General features: G+C 41.2%; 1 long non-coding RNA gene across 2 annotated transcripts; it reads right to left on the bottom strand.

Moving 5' to 3' along the window:
- Window positions 1–9083: 9083 nt before the first annotated feature.
- LOC124678032 lies at window positions 9084–10486 on the bottom strand. Of its 2 annotated transcripts, XR_006994308.1 has the most exons (4): window positions 10471–10486; window positions 9483–10325; window positions 9343–9410; window positions 9084–9236 (listed from the first exon to the last, which is right to left on the bottom strand). It is a non-coding gene; the product is annotated as an uncharacterized LOC124678032 (long non-coding RNA). The 2 variants fall into 2 exon arrangements; XR_006994307.1 differs by lacking the exon at window positions 10471–10486 and having other exon boundaries at window positions 9483–10366.
- Window positions 10487–19816: the final 9330 nt, after the last annotated feature.

Raw genomic sequence — 19816 nt, 5'->3', positions numbered from 1 at the left:
CAAGAGAGATCGAGGGAGATGCCAACACACCTCGATGGTGCCTCCAAGGAGGGGCATGACACCTGCAGGCGTCATCGTCGTCGGCCCGAAAAAATCCGGGCAGGGTTTTCATCCCTATCGTCGCTCATCTCCGTGGCTCCGAGGATTGGGACAGTGTTGTCATTGTAGCCTCACACCGCAGCCACCGCCCAATATTGTTGTCTCCGACATCATAGTCTCAATTGTATCTGAACTGATTATTGAAATAATGGACCCTCATAATGTTATGCAAAAATGATCGTATGACAAGGATATCTATTCTAGACCCTTTTTATTCAAAGGATTTTCATAATTCTTTTGGAGGATTCAAACCCTCGATTTTTTTTCCATAATGTATGTTTGATTTGTAGGATTGAATTCCTCGGGATTTTTACCCGCAAAACTATCTGCACTACATTCTATAGAAAATCTAATATCCACTCATACTTTCTTGGTAAGAATTTGTTGCTTTCCTAGGATGAAATCAACAATGAGGATTGGGCTCAGATGTGACACCTTAATCATGCGAGTTTCCTTTTCTGTGTTTTTATAATCTTGCGATCAAAGAGAGACCTTCCATAATATTACCTGATCTTACGTGGCAATTAACTAGCTTCACGAAGAAAAGCAGAAAGTGTCAGGCTTTCTAACATGAACTAGTAAGGGCGATTTCTTTTGGGCTTATGGAGCTGCTTCTAGGTGCCAAACCCATCAAACCCAAAAGAAGTGTACGCTCTAAGATCACTTATTTGTACCGAGAAGCAGAACCTAGCGCAATCGCAGAAACTGGGTGTGACCAGTTTCCCGAGCTTCTGGCTACGAAACCCGAAGCGGTACTTAAAACCGCCCCTCGAGTTCGTTACAATTTACTGCAGATGCCACTCCATCGACGGAAGCGGTCAGGCAAGCAAAACCGAAAATAAAAAAGAATTACCTCTTCATCACATCTCATCCTCCCGCATCGCGCCCCTCGTCCCGCGTCTCCTTCTCTGCCCGCTAGGGTTCCTAGTAGCTGCCCCTCTCTCGCCGTTGCTCCTCCCGCCGCAGGCACCATCTACCACCCCGCCGCTCGCAGCCCCTCCCTCGTCATCGCTCCTCCCACCGCAGGCACCAGCTACCGCCCCGCCGTCGCTCGCAGGGGCCCGTCCGTCGTTGTGACCTTCCCCAACCCTCGTCTCTCGCGGTTGTCTCCACCCGCCGCACGACCGGCGCCGCTGCAAGTCACCGGCTTCTTCGATCTACCCCCGCCGGTTGAAACTCGGCCACTCAAATTTCAGAGGCATGCCCAAATGTTATCTGCCCTCACTTGAGATGTGAATGTTAGTTCTAATTTTATTTTGTTGATGTCAAATCGTTCCTGGGTATATGATGCATTGTTTGTACACTATGTTATAGTTCCGGGCACTAAATTCGTGATAATTTTGCAAATCACTGCATTTACATTACATATATGATTCATTTATTTTGATGTATGATATGGTTTACTGTTGTTACATAATGCATGTTCATGTATGAAACTATGAATATCTTTGATATTATAGGTTATTTTGAACACATATATAATTTAGGGACATTATAGATATTTCACAACTCAACACCTCAAATAAGCCGAGTTCCTAGAAGCCCAAAAGAATAGGATTAACTTGCTTCTACGAATTTCTTCCCACCACAGTTTCTACCCACAATTTCCTATAAGCTGGCTTCTGCATAAGCAGGAGTCTAAAAAAAGTCGCCCTAAGTATATTTGGAGATCACTCGCGTCTCGCGACCAAATTCTGATTGGGGTATTTGTTTTGGACACACTTTTTTTCTTACCAGGGTATCTAAGGGATTGGAGTATATTTAGTTTGTTTCAAAAAAAATCTGACAATCTAATCGTCAATTACCCATTCTCCATATGACTAGTGATTTTTTTTGTTTGAAATGATTTGCTAGAGGAGTGATGCTATACCTATGACGTTTTCTGTCCTATTTTCATACGAGCGAGGCAAGGCGAGTGCGTAGCCAGCCCACCCGGATTCGAATCCCCATCTTGCGGTAATTTTGTGGGAGGGGTGAACTTTAATCGGATTATCATCCTAGCGTCTATCCGTAGGGAGAGTCTCATTTCTACGTAACAACGTATAACCCAGGAAGACATCATTCCCCGTTGATCAACTTTTTTTTTTCATACCCACACATTGTTATTCCAGCAGAAGAGAGATTAAGTGAATTGGGTTAAGCCACGTCGACTGATATGTCCATCGGGCAGAAACCATCGCACGTGAGCCACTTCCGTTTTTTTTTCTTTATATGTGTGACGTGCTGGACCGACGAGTTGACCCCATTTAAAACCTGAAACTGCGATTCTATCATGTCGTCTTGTCTCTGTAAATGTCACTAGAAGGCAGCTCCAATCTTTAATGCACATGTACTTTGATTCTGATACGGAGTCTTGGATAGATCCAGCGCCATATCGTGCTTGCTTAAAGAGATTGCAGGAACAGGGCGAACCGGCTCCAAGGCAAGTACATCCTGCAACAGTTCGTCTCCTGCAACAGATTTGGTGAAATAAAAAATTGACTCTGAGAGTGCAGACATTTGGATGGAGACTTCTAAGAAGAGCAGTGCCGACAGGAGCAAGAACAGGTAAGTATTCCACTCACATAAGCACTCTGTGTTCCAGGTGTGCTGTAGAAGAAACGGACATCTCTTTTTTACTTGTCACTTTGCTCGTGTGGCATGGTTTAGCTATCCTTGGTTTGTCAGATCTGAGATGCTTATTACAGACTGCAACTCAATGTCTCAAATTTTAATAAAATTGTTGTCCATGAATCACCCTTATGCTACCCTAGAAAATATTCTAACATTTATGTGGTGTATTTGGAAGTCTAGAAATGACAACCTATTCTGCAGAAAACCAGGGGCCCCATACCAGGTGTACCAAGCGGCAAGGGCAATTCAACAAAATATGGAGATGCTCGATCCCACTGTTGATTCCATTTTGCAGGTTCAGGCCAATGTAAAAGAAGACAGTACAAGCAAGCAAGCAACTCATGCAACCAATTATCTACCAGCACAGGGAACAACAATAAGGACAGATCTTGTCATTACAGGGAACAAAATATTCTCAGAGGCCTCTTGGAAAAACATGAAGATGCCAGGAAGAGACGACTCCCAAGCAACTGGCATTGGTCTCTTTCTTCAGGTTCAAATTGGTCAACACAAGTGTGATATCATGATTCAAGCCTCTGCAGAACAGGCGCCAACACCATTTCATGCCGAGGCGGCGGCTCTTCTTCTTGCAGCAAAGGTGGCGTGGTCACTTCAGCTACAACAAGTTACTTTTCTAACAGACAATCTTTCTCTTGCAAGAGCTTCGGCGACAAACTCCATCTCCGCTCAGCAGGTTCCATGGGAACTAAGAGACGTCATGGCATCCTTCTTCCAAATTTCTACTCAGATACAGGCGGCAATATTTCATATCAAAAGAGACCTCAATGGATTAGCTCATGATTGTGCACAACAGGCTCTCAAAACAATTGTTTCCGAGCCTATCTTCAGATGCAATTCTTCAACTCATAGCAATAGCCTATGCCCCATCTCCGATGCTCTTATTTCAGCAGATATTCAAGGCTATGTACTTCACTCTGTATATTGTGCTTGAGTTGAAATAAAATTGGCGCCTCTAGCGTCTCCCTTTGTTCAAAAAAAAAAAAGATAGATCCAGCGCGCGCGTGGCATAGCGCGGTTGAAGTAGGCGTATGTGTCAACCACGCAGTGCGTGTCGACTGTTTTATGGCGAGGCAGGCTGTGTTTCCGTAGTGTCTTGGAGGTTGAAGAAGACCACCAGATGGGCATCACAGTAGGACACGAAATGAAAGGGTGTGCCCTCTGATTCAGGGCAACAATAATCACACTAGATTTAGATGTGCGCCTTGGCGCACGATCCCGTGAAACTCGTGCCGATATTTATTTTGTATGACAACGATAAAATCTAATTGCCAATATGATAATACATATCTTAGGTTTTATAAAACGGTAACATTAGGATGAAATTAGGATAAAGAACACGAAACTACAACGGAACAACAAACACTCATATATAACCGGAATGTGTTGTTTCATCGAACAAAAATATGAAGCCTAGATAGTTCTACAATATGTTCTCGGACCTAGCATGGTGTACATATTTACCTTGTCAACAAATTGAAGATAATGCTCAGTTTATGAACCAAACGTCCAGCAAATAGGATGAATTTAGGTTCACTCCAGCCGCTGCCAAAAAGCACTTGAATCCTTCATCCAGGTTTGGGACCAGCAAGCTCATCCCGCATTTGTTGGCACGCATCGCCTAGTTATTTTTCCTCTGCAGTCTGCATACTATCCTGGAATGAGAGTTTAGGCCAGCAAGCTTGATGTTGGGCCGTTTACTTGTTTAGGCCTTCATTGACTCTTCTAGGTCGCCTGGTACTGGCCTTTTTCGGTCGTGATTTTTTATCTGCTCTACTTCGCTCTACTTCACTTTACTGGCGTGAGGCTCTTCTCCTCATTTGGCGTGGGGATGGTATGGTAGAGCTGGTAGAAATGGAGCCGGATGTCGTTGTGGTAGGAGGAGAGGTGACGGGCGCCAGGGTAGGGAAGCTTTAGCGGATGGTGCGGCGGCCCAAAAAATTTACCTGTATCGGAGCGGTTGTGCGGCAGCGGGGCGGAAGTAGATGCAGTGGGAATTGGGATGTAGCAGCGGAGGTGGATCATTACGGAACATGGAGCGATATGCTTGCAAGAAGCAAGCTGTGAGTTCGATTTCTCAGATGAGTCCAATTATTGGGCAGAGCGGAAGTGGCCAGCAGCAGATGCCGACGCTAGATGGAGAGAAATATGGAGCAAATTCAATAGATCTCCAGATGGCTGGTATGTTTTTTTCTACTGATTTGTTAGAACGTGCCTTGACTGTGAAGGTCAATTGCTGAAATCGTGTTACTCTGAAGTTAACTGTCGTTCAGTACTTTGAGAAATGCATTATACATCTGTCTAATAAAACATCTAAGCACAAGGAAACCATAGATTGGTGTGAGCTATTAGATGCAAAGCTATGCTAACAGTGTACTTGGATAATATCAGAATCAAGATGATCTAGTTAGTTGGCGGTAGTATGATCCCCCATCTTCTTATTGATGGCAATACCCTGAGTACTCACCGGCGGCAGGCATTCATTCTCCTCCACTTGCTCCAGCAGAACCTGCAGCTCAGTCATTACACAGATTGATTATAACTGAAAATAGCCATATAGATGGAAGATAAATTCAAAAAATAGGGAGATTGTTTCTTAGAAGCTAATATGGAAGTATATAGCTTAGACACAACGAAAGGCCAAACATCACTACTTAACATACATGCGACCAATTATACTATGGTTTATAGAAACATAATACATGTCAAACATAAAGGAGAAAGCGCATGGATAGCAAATCATCTTAAATGTTGTTCAGCACTTGACAACACATGATATTTCTAGTATGTGTAAAGGGGCTACCATTCTCATCTAGTGTAATAATCTTTAATCCACTCCTCAAAGTGACCCTTGAGATGGCCACATAAAACTGTCCATGAGAAAATATAGGTTCTGGCAAGTAAACACCAACTATGTCAAGCGTCTGGCCTTGACTTTTGTTTATAGTCATAGCACATCACATATGGATTGGGTACTGCCAACGCTGTAGTGTAAAAGGCCACATCGTCGACATAGCACTCATCACTATCCTAGGAGTTCACACTATGAACTTGTACTCTAAGCAACATGAAGTCAGTAAAATGGGCAGCAATCTGTCAAACAAACAACGGAATAAACCAGGTCAACAGTAAAAGCAACAACGGTTGGTAGCAAAATCAATATATGATATCATTACAAAAATTAAAGTTGAGGGTACATGCTTTGGAATTGAGTAAGCTATGGGCATATAATTCTTGTCAGGAATCACATATATGTCTGGTAACAACATTCCTCATACTGAAAACAGGCCATGCAATGTGGACAGACTTGATAAGATCCATCGTAATATTGTTGGCCACCCAAATAGTTGATAGCATGAAAACAATCGACCAGATGTAAAATAGGTGCTTCATTACATCATTGGAACAAACCACACAGACAAAGCTCAAATGCTAGCTTGCCACACTTTAAAATGTGTTATCTCAAATAAATGAAATCCTTCCTTTCCCTAAACAAAGAAACCTATATGGCACATGTGGCTTTTCTACTTTCTGAAATTATGGAGTAAAGGAAGATAATAAACAAAATGACAACATGCTGTTATCCAGTCCCAAATGACGACAATTTCAAGTTCCCGAAGAAACCAACAGTTTAGTTTAAGAACCAGCGGCAAAATGAGCAGTGTTCATATGTTTTATGTAGTACACATGCACAACTTTTGGACTTGAAGTAATAGTTTGTCTCCTGGTTGCCCGGCTAAATGCTTTAAACTAAAGTGTGAAGGGAGAACTAAGCTTCTATTGTTCCATAGTTGTATCAAAATATATGACTACCCTTTGCCCCTAATTTTTTTTTGCTTACAGAAGCAAAACACCATTATGTGAAATAAAAACCATTATATAGGCTAGTGAAGTCGCAAATACCTGTTTTTATTTGTTCTCCTTGATTCCAAAGTAGGTCCAGCGTTTTCTGAGACGAAGACACCATCACCGCCTAATCCCCTGTTGTAATTAGTGTTTCTGGATAAAATAATATTCATGAGTTACTGCTGCAAAGGAAACTAAGATGTTTAATAATTTATACTTAATTGATCATATGCTCATTCGAGACTACATGGAAAACTAAAAGTATCGAGCTATAATTTATTCTTAACAGATCAAATGCTCATTCAAGACTATATGGAAAACTTAACACTCAATCAATCATGTAGCGCTCACCTTCTATTGTGTGGCAGACAAATTTTCTTGTCATCCACAATTAGGTGGCTCACCCATAACTCAACACCACAGAACACCGACATTCTCAGCTATCATCTCTCGCTGATGACGGAAGCTGCAAATCCTGAGTCGGAAACAACGGTATCAACTACTCTCGTGCTGAAATAACCTAATGTGGATAAATATTAATATGTGCATCCATGAAGTGTTCTGCAAAAGAAAAGACCAAGTCCTAAGGTATGCAATCTGCATGATTCACAAGTATGTCTATGTATAATTTGTGACTGATTACTAAGTTTCCTTTTGGGAAACACATCGCATTAATATTTTAGTACAGTAAAACTACGAAAATCACTATTCCTAATATGAAAAAACAAATAAAATATGTTTCTGTAGGGCAAAATATTTGGCTCTAGCTAATTTATGGATAGATAAGGCAGTGAATACTGCCAGTTTCAACCAATATGTTACTGCATAGGTGAATAGAGAGCCAAAGGTGGTGAAATATATCTCTCACTTACATGGTACTTTTTCCCTTAAGTTGAGCAAGAACTTTATTTAAAACCGGCATATACTTTATTATAGAATGTGGGAAGACAGAAAGGGGCCAATAAAATGATGAAATGATTACTGACATGAGGTTAAGAAGTCATGGTGAAGAAAAATCAAAGTACACAACAATCTGTAACTGTGAAAAATAATGCAATGAGAAAGCAATCAGAAATAAACATCGAATACAATAATTAATACCTTCATAATTTCAACAAAACATATGCACGGCAGGCTACAACCAGCTGAACATAGGAACTACGATATCTGCCTGTAGTTTTTCTCCGGTGAATATTTACCTGAGGACATGACCACAACCTGCAAAACATATGCACGGCAGGCTACAACCAGCTGAACAAGAGGCATGTGTCTGGTACTCATAAAAGACAACAATAAACTGCAAAACTAATTTTAGGAACTGAAGATCTTTGTACAGGAGTCTTTTATCTCGCGAGGCATAGACCATGAGTGAGAGAGAAACAAACCTTGTCTCGGTGGTGGCGACATCAAGAATGGTGATGCGGCAGCTACGATTGAAGATAAGGCGGCACTGGGAGACATAGTGTGCCAGTGAATGGACGCCACAAAAATCATTCCCTACAAAGAGGTGCTCAGTTTTAGATGGTAGGCAGAAATGCTATATAGCAAAGAGTATTGTTTGCTCGTTATAAATAAAGCAATGCTCACAGAAACTAATACTAATCAAATGTTGTTTCTTGCTCTTATAACACATAAAAGGTATTTGGATGGTTGATCTATTTTTATACACAATAAACTAAGTCTAGCCAACACACCACATGAAAAAGGAATAGTAATGTTACTTTAGCGATCCATATAAATCATGGCAGAAGAATCATCAAGCAAAATTTCCAGAATATATTTCCTATGTGTAAAAACCAATCATTATGCCAAATTGAGAAAATCAAACGGCATTGCACTCTACCTGGTACAGAACATAAGTACAAAGAAACTAAAGTTAGTACCCTAAACATACTTCAGTGACAACTCACATAAATATCATTTGCATCCGTCAACTTATTAATCGGGAAACCTTTGAAATATCGATAGAATAAAATGATATGAAAAAGGAGCCAGAGACAGAACACTAAGTGATTCCTTCTGAATTTCAAATAAAAGACCATAAAAAGACAGTTGTGACATAGATATGAACTAATATATATATGAATGAAAACGTAGAACAATAGGTGTTAAATTACCATATACCTCTCTTACGGTTCCTAACCGAGATGAATACAATTGTAGCACTGAAAGATAATAGCATCAGAACTTGGAGTGCCTCTATAATGAGAAGTTCTATAACAAAGATGCCCATCATTAAAACCTGTGAAAGAAATAATTCATAGGGAGATATCAACAAAGATAGTTCGTAATAACAAAAATGATGAGTGTTACAAATATACCATTAGAATCACTATGCTCAAAATTAATGATAACTCATAAGGAATTACATAGGATATCATGCAATACAACAATTATCTTCAATTCAGATCGTTGGCCGTTGTCGCCGCTGGTTTAGAAATCTATTGCCACCCAGACACAAGCATTCAAGGTCACATCTCAACATATACAGAGAAATAAGCAACAAAATAATATTTGCTCGTGCTATCAGTTATATTCCAGCAATAAGAGAATAATAACTCATAATTGGGCAGAATACATACCCTGACAGAACTAACATTAGTAGCGCCAACTGCTACGATCGCAACAAAACCTTCTTCCCAACGACCTTCGAGCACTACCTATCATTGAAAGCGATAGGTTCAGTGAGGACAAGTGTCAATAAAAAACTTAAAGCAAATGTATCTGCAGCCCTTCTCAGAAAATGTTAAAATAGGTAGAATTTACCCTTTCATTCTCAACATACAGGTTTTTGATGGTCTGCACAACATGTACGCTTGTTCAGAAAAGATTACCTAAAAACACAATATAGTTGCAATAGCGACAGTGTTTCACAGGTTACACTACAAAACAGAATAACTGCAAACCTGAGAAATGTTGACGTTTTAAAATATTCCAATCAACAGGAGAGTGAACTCGATGATAATCAACAGGGTGTAAATAAAGGACGGAGTAAAAGATCCCTCTCTCCGGGCTCACAAGCAGGGGTTGAAGTTAAATACCGCGAAACATTCAAAATATAAATATACTGAATAACATATGCTTAGAGGAATTGAACAAATACAACAATAGACCAAGTTGAACATATAGAGAGCATACAAAGTGGAGTACCTTTTCTATAACAAATGTTGAACAATGAAAGAAAAAAATTCTGTTTGTGAGAATCTTAAAGGGAACAACAATGGTACTAACTTTGCAATTAGCAGTATGTTGATTCGTTAACAGCTAGAATTATGTTCAAAAACATAGATAGGCGATTAAAAAGGCACAAACACAAGTATGTTGCATTGCTGATTCTCGCGCGACAAGCCAGCTGCAGGTTGTGGGAGTGCCACCTCGTCCGCCTGCTCACCCTCCATATACCACCTCCTCCACCTTCTCACCCTCCATATGCCACCTCCTCTCTCCTTCATTATCCACCATGCTCATGCCTCTGTGCGACGATCCATCTTTTGTTCCATCCATTGTCTCCGCCCTTTAGATGCAGCGCAACCTGTACACCATATATATATGAGAAGGCGGGTGAGAAAATTAAAATTTATTCATGCCAAGTACATAGAAAATAGATAAAAGAATCTACGCAGCAAACACAATCATGCAAGAAACTAAAATCAAGCATGAACCATCCAGGACCAGTCGGCCAGCTATCTTCCCCAACTCACCAAGGTTCCAAACAGCAGCTGCACGTATTGTACAACAAAGAGAAGCATCTGATATGAGAAATTGTGGTGATTAAATCAAAATGATGTGAGCTCTCGCCACCTAGAAAGAGGAAAAATGGACCAGAACGGCGGGTGCTAGGGCACCAAGCAGAGCAATAGAGGAGGCGAAGAGCGAGCTCTGGCGGCAGCTCACCTCGGCTAGCAGGACCACGACGAGCTCGAGGAGGGACGGGGAGGTGGCAGCACGTGAATCGACGCGAGTTTGAGGGGGCACGAGACCATGGCAGCTAGGGTTTCCACAGTGGGTCATTGGCCCGCACTTGACCTGCGCTGCTGAGCCCCGCCCTGGCACCTCCTCCTCCTCCTCTCTTAGGCGGCTCGTGCTCCCCTGGGCTGAAGACGGCGACACTGCTCCCACAAACTCGCGCCCCTTTCTGCTTCTCTGCCCAGTGAAAGGGAGCGGTGGAGGAGGGGATCCTTGCCGGCAGCCCCAGGCGTAACGGAAAGGAGGAGGACAGGCGAGGCGGAGCGCGGCGATGGGAGAGAGGAGGATGAACGAGACGATGGCGTCATGGCGGCGATGGGGAGAGAGGACGGCCGAGAGGAGGGAGCTTGGGTTGGGGCGGCGATTCGGTGGGCAGCGTGGGGATAGGGTTGCTGATCTCACGTTGGCTTCCTCTCTCCTCAGCTGAGCCAACTAAATCATGACATGTGGCCCAATGGCTGAATTCAGAGATGAGACAACTGCCCAACGGGTGCACGCGAGGTGGCGGACGTGGATGCCCTGTGAGTCCCCCGTTGGGGGGCATCTATTATAGGTTAGATGCCTGCCACATAATACATGATCACCCTGAATGAAACAGACATAATATTTGCTTTTGGTGAAAGATTAATCAATGCCATTTTTTTGCGTTGCACAAGGATCTCCTGTAGAATGCCTACATGCAAGAGTACCACTAATTCTTCCCCATGCAGGACGTTCGCTTGCATCCCTACTCGGCTAACTAGCTCCAGCATGCATGCACTTGAAATCGTGCAATAAACTGTGAGCTTGTGAGATGTTAACTAAAGAAAACACACTTAATAAAGCTTTCATAAACACCTCTAAATCTGCCACAAACTATCGTTTATGTAGAGTAGATATATCACACGTACTAATTTGGTTACACCGTCGGCATAACTCCTCCCCACCGTTATCTCAGCTCTGTTAGCGGCGGCGCCGACTACCAAGCGATGCCGACGGCCAGGAAACCCCGTCGGCGCATCGAGCTATGACGACGGTGAAGCTACGCCGACGGGTTTCTGGCTGTGCCAGCGGACAGCACTGCCAACAACACCGCCCCGAGGGTCACTGTCGGCATAGACCTACGCCGACGGTTTTCTGAGCTACGCCGACGGCAATCCCTGTCAGCACCACACCGTCTTCCTGTAGTGACCGGATATAGCTTTGTAATGGTATGCAAAAATACCCACACAATCCACTCTAATGATGTGTAGTTATTTATTAGAAGGTACTACATGCATGGTAGCACATACTAGTGACCCAGAAAAAGACTCAACTTTGAATTGAGCGTGTCAATTTGTAGAAATGAATAAGTGCTAATCAATAGTTCTGAATTGTTAAAGTTTTATTCAAGTAAAAGAAGCGAGGCGGTGGCTTAGGGCTTCACCCTAGCCGCCTCCTCTGCTTGCCACTCCGACGGCGGGAGGGGGTGGGACCTTGGACCCGGACTTGGGCTCGGCGCTATAGTAAGGTCGCTAATGTTAGAGATTCGTCAACCGGCAACAACGCTATTGTGGCTATGGCAGTATTGTGTGGGGCAAGAACAAGGTATACCTCCCTCCTTGTCCACCTCGTTGGTAGCGACCTCGACGGTGATGTTGAGAGAGTGGGAAATCGCGTGATCGCTATTCTCATGTGGTGGTGGATCTTGTTCAGTATATGTGTGTTACACGTTCTTAATTTTTTTCCGATAAAGAGCATATATTAATATCGCGAAGATGCCAATTACACCCAGCCCTACAACAGCATCATATCCTAATGGCATAAAGGATGCACACAGCCAAAATAAGAGAGAAGAATTACATAAAAGAACACTAACACCACCAAGACAACATCAAAAGATCAACTTCTCCATAAGCGATGCCTCCAAGACGTAAACAGTGCACAAATGATGTCGTCGCCCGATCATAGATCTTAGGTTTCACCCTGACGAAAGCCCTTACTTTCAAAACAATGCGTTCAACAAGAACATTGCCAGGCACAACCAATTAAGGGCATACCTTGGATTTTCACCCTAAATGATAGAACTTTGAACTTCCACGTGCAGTCGTCCCCACATACAAGTCGATGTAGTCACGAAGCACCATGCAATTCCACTTCACCACAAAGTTCTGATGACGCGTCAAGCACACGCCCGTTGGGAACCCCAAGAGGAAGGTGTGATGCGTACAACAGCAAGTTTTTCCTCAGTAAGAAACCAAGGTTATCGAACCAGTAGGAGTCAAGGAGCACGTGAAGGTTGTTGGTGACGGAGTATAGTGCGACGCAACACCAGGGATTCCGGCGCCAACGTGGAACCTGCACAACACAATCCAAATACTTTGCCCCAACTTAACAGTGAGGTTGTCAATCTCACCGGCTTGCTGTAAACAAAGGATTAAATGTATGGTGTGGAAAATGATGTTTGTATGCGAAGAACAGTAGAGAACAATATTTGCAGTAGATTATATTCAGATGTAAAAGAATTGGACCGGGGTCCACAGTTTACTAGTGGTGTCTCTCCAATAAGAAATAGCATGTTGGGTGAACAAATTACAGTTGGGCAATTGACAAATAGAGAGGGCATAACAATGCACATACATATCATGATGAGTAAAGTGAGATTCAATCGGGCATTACGACAAAGTACATAGACCGCTATCCAGCATGCATCTATGCCTAAAAAGTCCACCTTCGGGTTAGCATCTGCACCCCTTCCAGTATTAAGTTGCAAACAACAGACAATTGCATTAAGTATGGTGCGTAATGTAATCAACACAAATATCCTTAGACAAAGCATCGATGTTTTATCCCTAGTGGCAACAGCACATCCACAACCTTAGAACTTTCTGTCACTGTCCCAGATTTAATGGAGGCATGAACCCACTATCGAGCATAAATACCCTCTCTTGGAGTTACAAGTATCAACTTGGCCAGAGCCTCTACTAGCAACGGAGAGCATGCAAGATCATAAACAAAACATATATGATAGATTGATAATCAACTTGACATAGTATTCCATATTCATTGGATCCCAACAAACACAACATGTAGCATTACAAATAGATGATCTTGATCATGATAGGCAGCTCACAAGATCTACAATGATAGCACATGAGGAGAAGATAACCATCTAGCTACTGCTATGGACCCATAGTCCAGGGGTGAATGCTGACGTGGGAGTTGGATTGCAACGGCCCCAGAAAGTAGCTTCCTTGTGACGGTAAAGCACTCGTCCGTTGGGCACCCCAAGAGGAAGGTATGATGTGTACAACAGCAAGTTTTCCCTCAGTAAGAAACCAAGGTTTATCGAACCAGTAGGAGTGAAGAAGCACGTTGAAGGTTGTTGGTGGCGGAGTGTAGTGCGGCGCAACACCAGGGATTCCGGCGCCAACGTGGTGTAGGATAACGTTGCATAGAAAACAAAAAATTTCCTACCGCGAACACGCAATCCAAGCCAAGATGCAATCTAGAAAACGGTAGCAACGAGGGGGTATCGAGTCTCACCCTTGAAGAGATTCCAAAGCCTACAAGAGGAGGCTCTTGTTGCTGCGGTAGACGTTCACTTGCCGCTTGCAAAAGCGCGTAGAAGATCTTGATCACGATCGGTTCCGGCGCCACGAACGGGCAGCACCTCCGTACTCGGTCACACGTTCGGTTGTTGATGAAGACGACGTCCACCTCCCCGTTCCGGTGGGCAGCGAAAGTAGTAGCTCCTCTTGAATCCGACGAGCACGACGGCGTGGTGTCGGTGGCGGTGGAGAACTCCGGCGGAGCTTCGCTAAAGCTACGCGGGAGATATGGAGGGGAGGGGGCGGCTAGGGTTTGGGAGGGGGTGGCCGGCCTCAAGGGGGTGCGGCCAACTTGTGGCTTTGTGGTGGCCGGCCCCCTCCTCTATGCCCCTCATTATATAGGTGGATCCCCAAGTGTTGGTGTCCAAGTCTTCGAATAAGACCCGAACCAAAAACCTTCCATATGGAGGGGAAACCTAGCCAAGCTAGGACTCCCACTAGAGGTGGGAGTTCCACCTCCCATATGGGGGGTTGGCCGGCCCCCTAAGGGGGAGTCCACTTGGGACTCCTCCCCCACTAGGGTTGGCCGGCCATGGAGGTGGAGTCCCATGTGGACTCCACCTTCCTTGGTGGTTTCTTCCGGACTTTTCTAGAACCTTCTAGAACCTTCCATAGAACCTTCCGCGACATTTTAATTCACATAAAATGGCATCCTATATATGAATCTTATTCTCCGGACCATTCCGGAACTCCTCGTGATGTCCGGGATCTCATCCGGGACTCCGAACAAATATTCGAACTCCATTCCATATTCAAGTTCTACCATTTCAACATCCAACTTTAAGTGTGTCACCCTACGGTTCGTGAACTATGCGGACATGGTTGAGTACTCACTCCGACCAATAACCAATAGCGGGATCTGGAGATCCATAATGGCTCCCACATATTCAACGATGACTTTAGTGATCGAATGAACCATTCACATATGATACCAATTCCCTTTGTCTCGCGATATTTTACTTGTCCGAGGTTTGATCTTCGGTATCATCCTATACCTTGTTCAACCTCGTCTCCTGACAAGTACTCTTTACTCGTATCGTGATATGTGGTCTCTTATGAACTTATTCATATGCTTGCAAGACATTAGACGACATTTCACCGAGAGGGCCCAGAGTATATCTATCCAGTCATCGGGATGGACAAATCCCACTTGTTGATCCATATGCCTCAACTCATACTTTCCGGATACTTAATCCCACCTTTATAACCACCCATTTACGCGGTGGCGTTTGGTGTAATCAAAGTACCTTTCCGGTATAAGTGATTTACATGATCTCATGGTCATAAGGACTAGGTAACTATGTATCGAAAGCTTATAGCAAATAACTTAATGACGAGATCTTATGCTACGCTTAATTGGGTGTGTCCATTACATCATTCATACAATGATATAACCTTGTTATTAATAACATCCAATGTTCATGATTATGAAACTAATCATCCATGAATCAACAAGCTAGTTTAAGAGGCATACTAGGGACTTCTTTGTTGTCTTATATATCACACATGTACTAATGTTTCGGTTAATACAATTATAGCATGATATATAAACATTTATCATAAACATAAAGATATAAATAATAACCACTTTATTATTGCCTCTAGGGCATATCTCCTTCAGTCTCCCACTTGCACTAGAGTCAATAATCTAGTTTACATAACACCTTGGCCTTATGGTGCTTTATCATGTATTGCTCACGGGAGAGTTTTTTAGTCAACGGATCTGACACGCTCAGAAACGTATGTATTTTGTAATTCATTTGCGTCTCAACGCATCACTCATTTCCAAATGAGTCGGCATTTAAATATGTTTGGTCTTCTGGTGGAACCTTAATTCCGCGGTCTGAAATATGTCACTAATATTGTCACACACAATATAGCTTCAAAGTTCTGACTCTGTCGGAACTACACCAAGTTCTCAAAGAACCTCTTGACTTAACATCCTTTGTCATTGTCAAAACAATGACATACTCTGCCTTCTTTTGTAGAATCCATCACAATATTTAGAACTCTTCTAAATCTAGCATAGACAACTTCTAGCTCATTGTGCTACCTTTTAAACAACACTTAGTCTAATTTGAGATTGAAATTATATTTTATATGTGACAAAAACAATATTGGTGTAACACCTTACAGCGATTTGTTTGTCATTTCTTCATACAAAAAAAAATATATATCCTTAGTTCTTCTAAAGTACTCAAGGATATTCTTACTGTCGTCCAATGATCATCATATGAATCATTCTGGTATATGCTCATAACACTTTATAGCACATGATATCTGATTGTGTACATATTATTCGTGATCTATAATCACTCATGTGTTTTTACTCATTGAGTGTCAGATACACTCAAGTCTTATAAAACCTTCACATGATAAGAACATTTTCTTAATATTTCTATATTGAACTACTTCAATATTCTATGTACTTTGACTTAAACTTATTATGTATTTCAATCTATCTTCATAGATCTTGACACTAATATGTTTCAGTCCAAATTCTTTCATTGAAGTTAATTTCTCAATGAATCCTTTTAATCAAGTATATAATTACATCATTTATAACCAACTATATGTCTTCTACATAAGTATTATAAATATGTCTCAGCGCTCCCACTTAATTTCTTGCAAATGCAAGCCTCTTCATCGTCTCTGATGAAATCAAAAACTCTTTGACTATTTCATCTAGTGAAGATTCCAACTCTGCGATACTTACTTCATCCAATTGAAGTTTGTATACCTATCTAGTATTCCATGGATTAGCAAAACTCTTGGTTGTATCTTGTATACACCTTTAGTACACACTTCTGATAAGTAATGTATTTTGCCATCCTACTAACATATCTCATAAAAGAAATATGTAGTGATTACTAGAATAATCCACATAGACTATAAGCATTGCTACGGAAGATCTAATCTTATCATAGTCAACTCTTTGAATTTTGTCGTAAACAACTTTTCGACAAGTCAAGCTTCTTCAAGGATATTCCATCCAAGTCCATCAATTTTATAGATCCACTTACTTTCAAAAAGTATTTATCTATCTTGGATTTCATGGCATATAGCCATTTTAACAGAGTCAGGGCCCATCATAACTTCTTTGTTTGTAGTTGGTTTATCATTATTCAAAATCAATCCTGTGTCCACAAATCATTTATTTGATCACAAAGTAAACCATACCTACAAGGTTCAATATGTTCTTCGATCTCCATGGCTAAAACACTTTGTAGTCATGGGAGCCATGATCGTCGTGGCCGCTTCCGAAACCAATTCCGATGATGCGCTACTCTGATCATTATGCTCAGGTTCATAAACCTTATCAAATTATATTGTCCTCCCACTCAAATACTTCACTAGAAACAATTTCTCGGAAATAAGAAACATTGACAAACACTTTTGTCTTTGTCTCATGGGAAGAATTCCCAATTAAATCTCTGGGATAACCAACAAAGACATTCATCCGATTTTGGTTGTAAATTATTAGACCAAAATTTAAGAAAAGACTATTACGGTTTATACCCATGCCATAACTTGTATGGTGTCATTTCAACGGATCATGATGATGCTCTATTCAGTGTAAGAGTGGTAGTCACTAAAGCATAATCCACAAAAATATAATGGCGTTATAATATTTTATCTCATCATTAATCCAACAAGGTTTGGATACATACCTTGGATACTATATCATCATCATGATACTCCAAGAAATGTGAGTTGTAGAACAATTTCATAACTCTCTTAGATGTTCGCTAAAACTCGTAATTCAAATATTTCTACCATGATCCAATCATAGATATTTGACTTTTTTATTATGATGATTTCCACTTCATGCTGAAATTTATTTGAACCCATTCAAATGTTTCAAACTTCTTCCTTATCGAATATATCCTCATATATATACTCAATTCATTGTTGAAAGTTTTCATGAAGTAGAAGAATCTCCCGCACACAACTATGCTCAGTGAACCATATACATCATTATGTATTTTTCCACTAAGTTTGTTGCCCGTTCAACTCTTGGCCTATGAACGGTATTTTAATCATTCTCTTTAGAAAAGATTTGCAAGCGCCAAACGATTCAAAAATCAAATGACTCCAAAAATCCATTTGCATGGAGTTCCTTCATGCGTTCCTTTCTAACATGACCTAAATGGCGGTTCCACAAATAAGTGGAATTCAAATCATTTGCCTTATGGCATTTTAGCGTCAGTGTTATGTATGTGTGTTTCACCATTAAGATTTATAATAACTTATCCATCGTACATGGAGTAATGTCATAATTTGAACAACTCATTATTTTCATTTGACCGGAGCAAAATAACAATTATTAAGTTCTTTATTATAAATTCTAAGGGCTAGATAGAATGCCAACGACGAACATAATAACACTTTATTTTGTTCCGGACGTGTATTCCTATCATATTCCTTGTCGAGTCACTTAGGCCATTGTATTCTTGTATTGTGTTGTTTTGTATGACACTTCATACCAACCAATATAGTACTAATACCCAAGAATTTCATAGTGTGACTTAACTAGGAATACAACCATAACATGTATATCATTTATATACACCTGAGCTAGACTTTCTAGTCTTTTCTTTTCTTTTTGCCAAAATATCTTTTGCAGTTTCTCTTTTAGCTTTCCTCGTTATTTAGAGAAACACATCAACTTCAATAACTTCTCGGTTTGTTGGTCAAATACCAATAACCTTGAGGTTCTTACTTTGAAGTTGATCATCATATGACAAGTGTTCCAGATTTCACTATTAGTAACTTTGTAATATGATGAACAATTTCACTCATAATTTTATCCATCATATCATGACGACTTTACGAGACCATGTCTGTACATGCTAGGCTCGTAAAGTTTTAACCTTGGTATTTGCATGTGCAAATCTAGCTTGCACCCGTTGTATGCACTCGTAGAATCTATCACACCCGATCATCACGTGATGCTTCGAAACGACGAGTCTTAGTAACGGTGCATATTAAGGATGGTCACTTCATGGATATGCGAATATTGTTAGTGCCCCAATAGTTGGAGGATTGTGACGCCTTGCGTCGTCAACCTTCGTACATTCCCATAAAACTTATGAGTTTATGTAGTCTCACCAAAATATATTCTATCATCTTGCAATAAGGTCTTAGATATCACATATATCTCATACCTTGATTATTTCTGAAAACTAAATTCTCAGCTCCTTACTTTTCAAACAAATTTGAAATTCAGGTTTGACGGAGACAAGATAACTTTAGGTACTAATTGAAACCTTATCTCTTTGAATCAACAATGTGAGGTTTACTAAAAGTTTGCAATAGGACTTAATCAATTCTTGATTCTTTAACAATACGGTACCAATCCGTAAAGTTTCTTGTCAGATTTTAACAGTATTTCTATCTCAATAATAAGACTAGCGCATAGTAGAAAAAACGGATGCCAATACTACAAAATTAATTCAAAATACTACTCAGACTATGTTTATGATAATTAGTTCATGTTTTAATCTAATTACTAATGAACTCCCACTTAATACAACATCCCTCATAGTTGTTAAGTGGTACATGATCCAAATTCACTACACCAAAAACCGATCAACAGGTGAGATGATGTAGCTTCAATGGTGAACATCAACATGTTGATCATATCATCCATATGACTCGTGTTCAACCTTTCGGTTTTGATAACCCACAAGTATAGGGGATCG

The sequence above is a fragment of the Lolium rigidum genome, chromosome 7 (assembly GCF_022539505.1).
Source record: "Lolium rigidum isolate FL_2022 chromosome 7, APGP_CSIRO_Lrig_0.1, whole genome shotgun sequence".
In the NCBI taxonomy this organism is placed as follows: domain Eukaryota; kingdom Viridiplantae; phylum Streptophyta; class Magnoliopsida; order Poales; family Poaceae; genus Lolium; species Lolium rigidum.
This window is presented reverse-complemented; position numbering and strand designations above follow the sequence as displayed.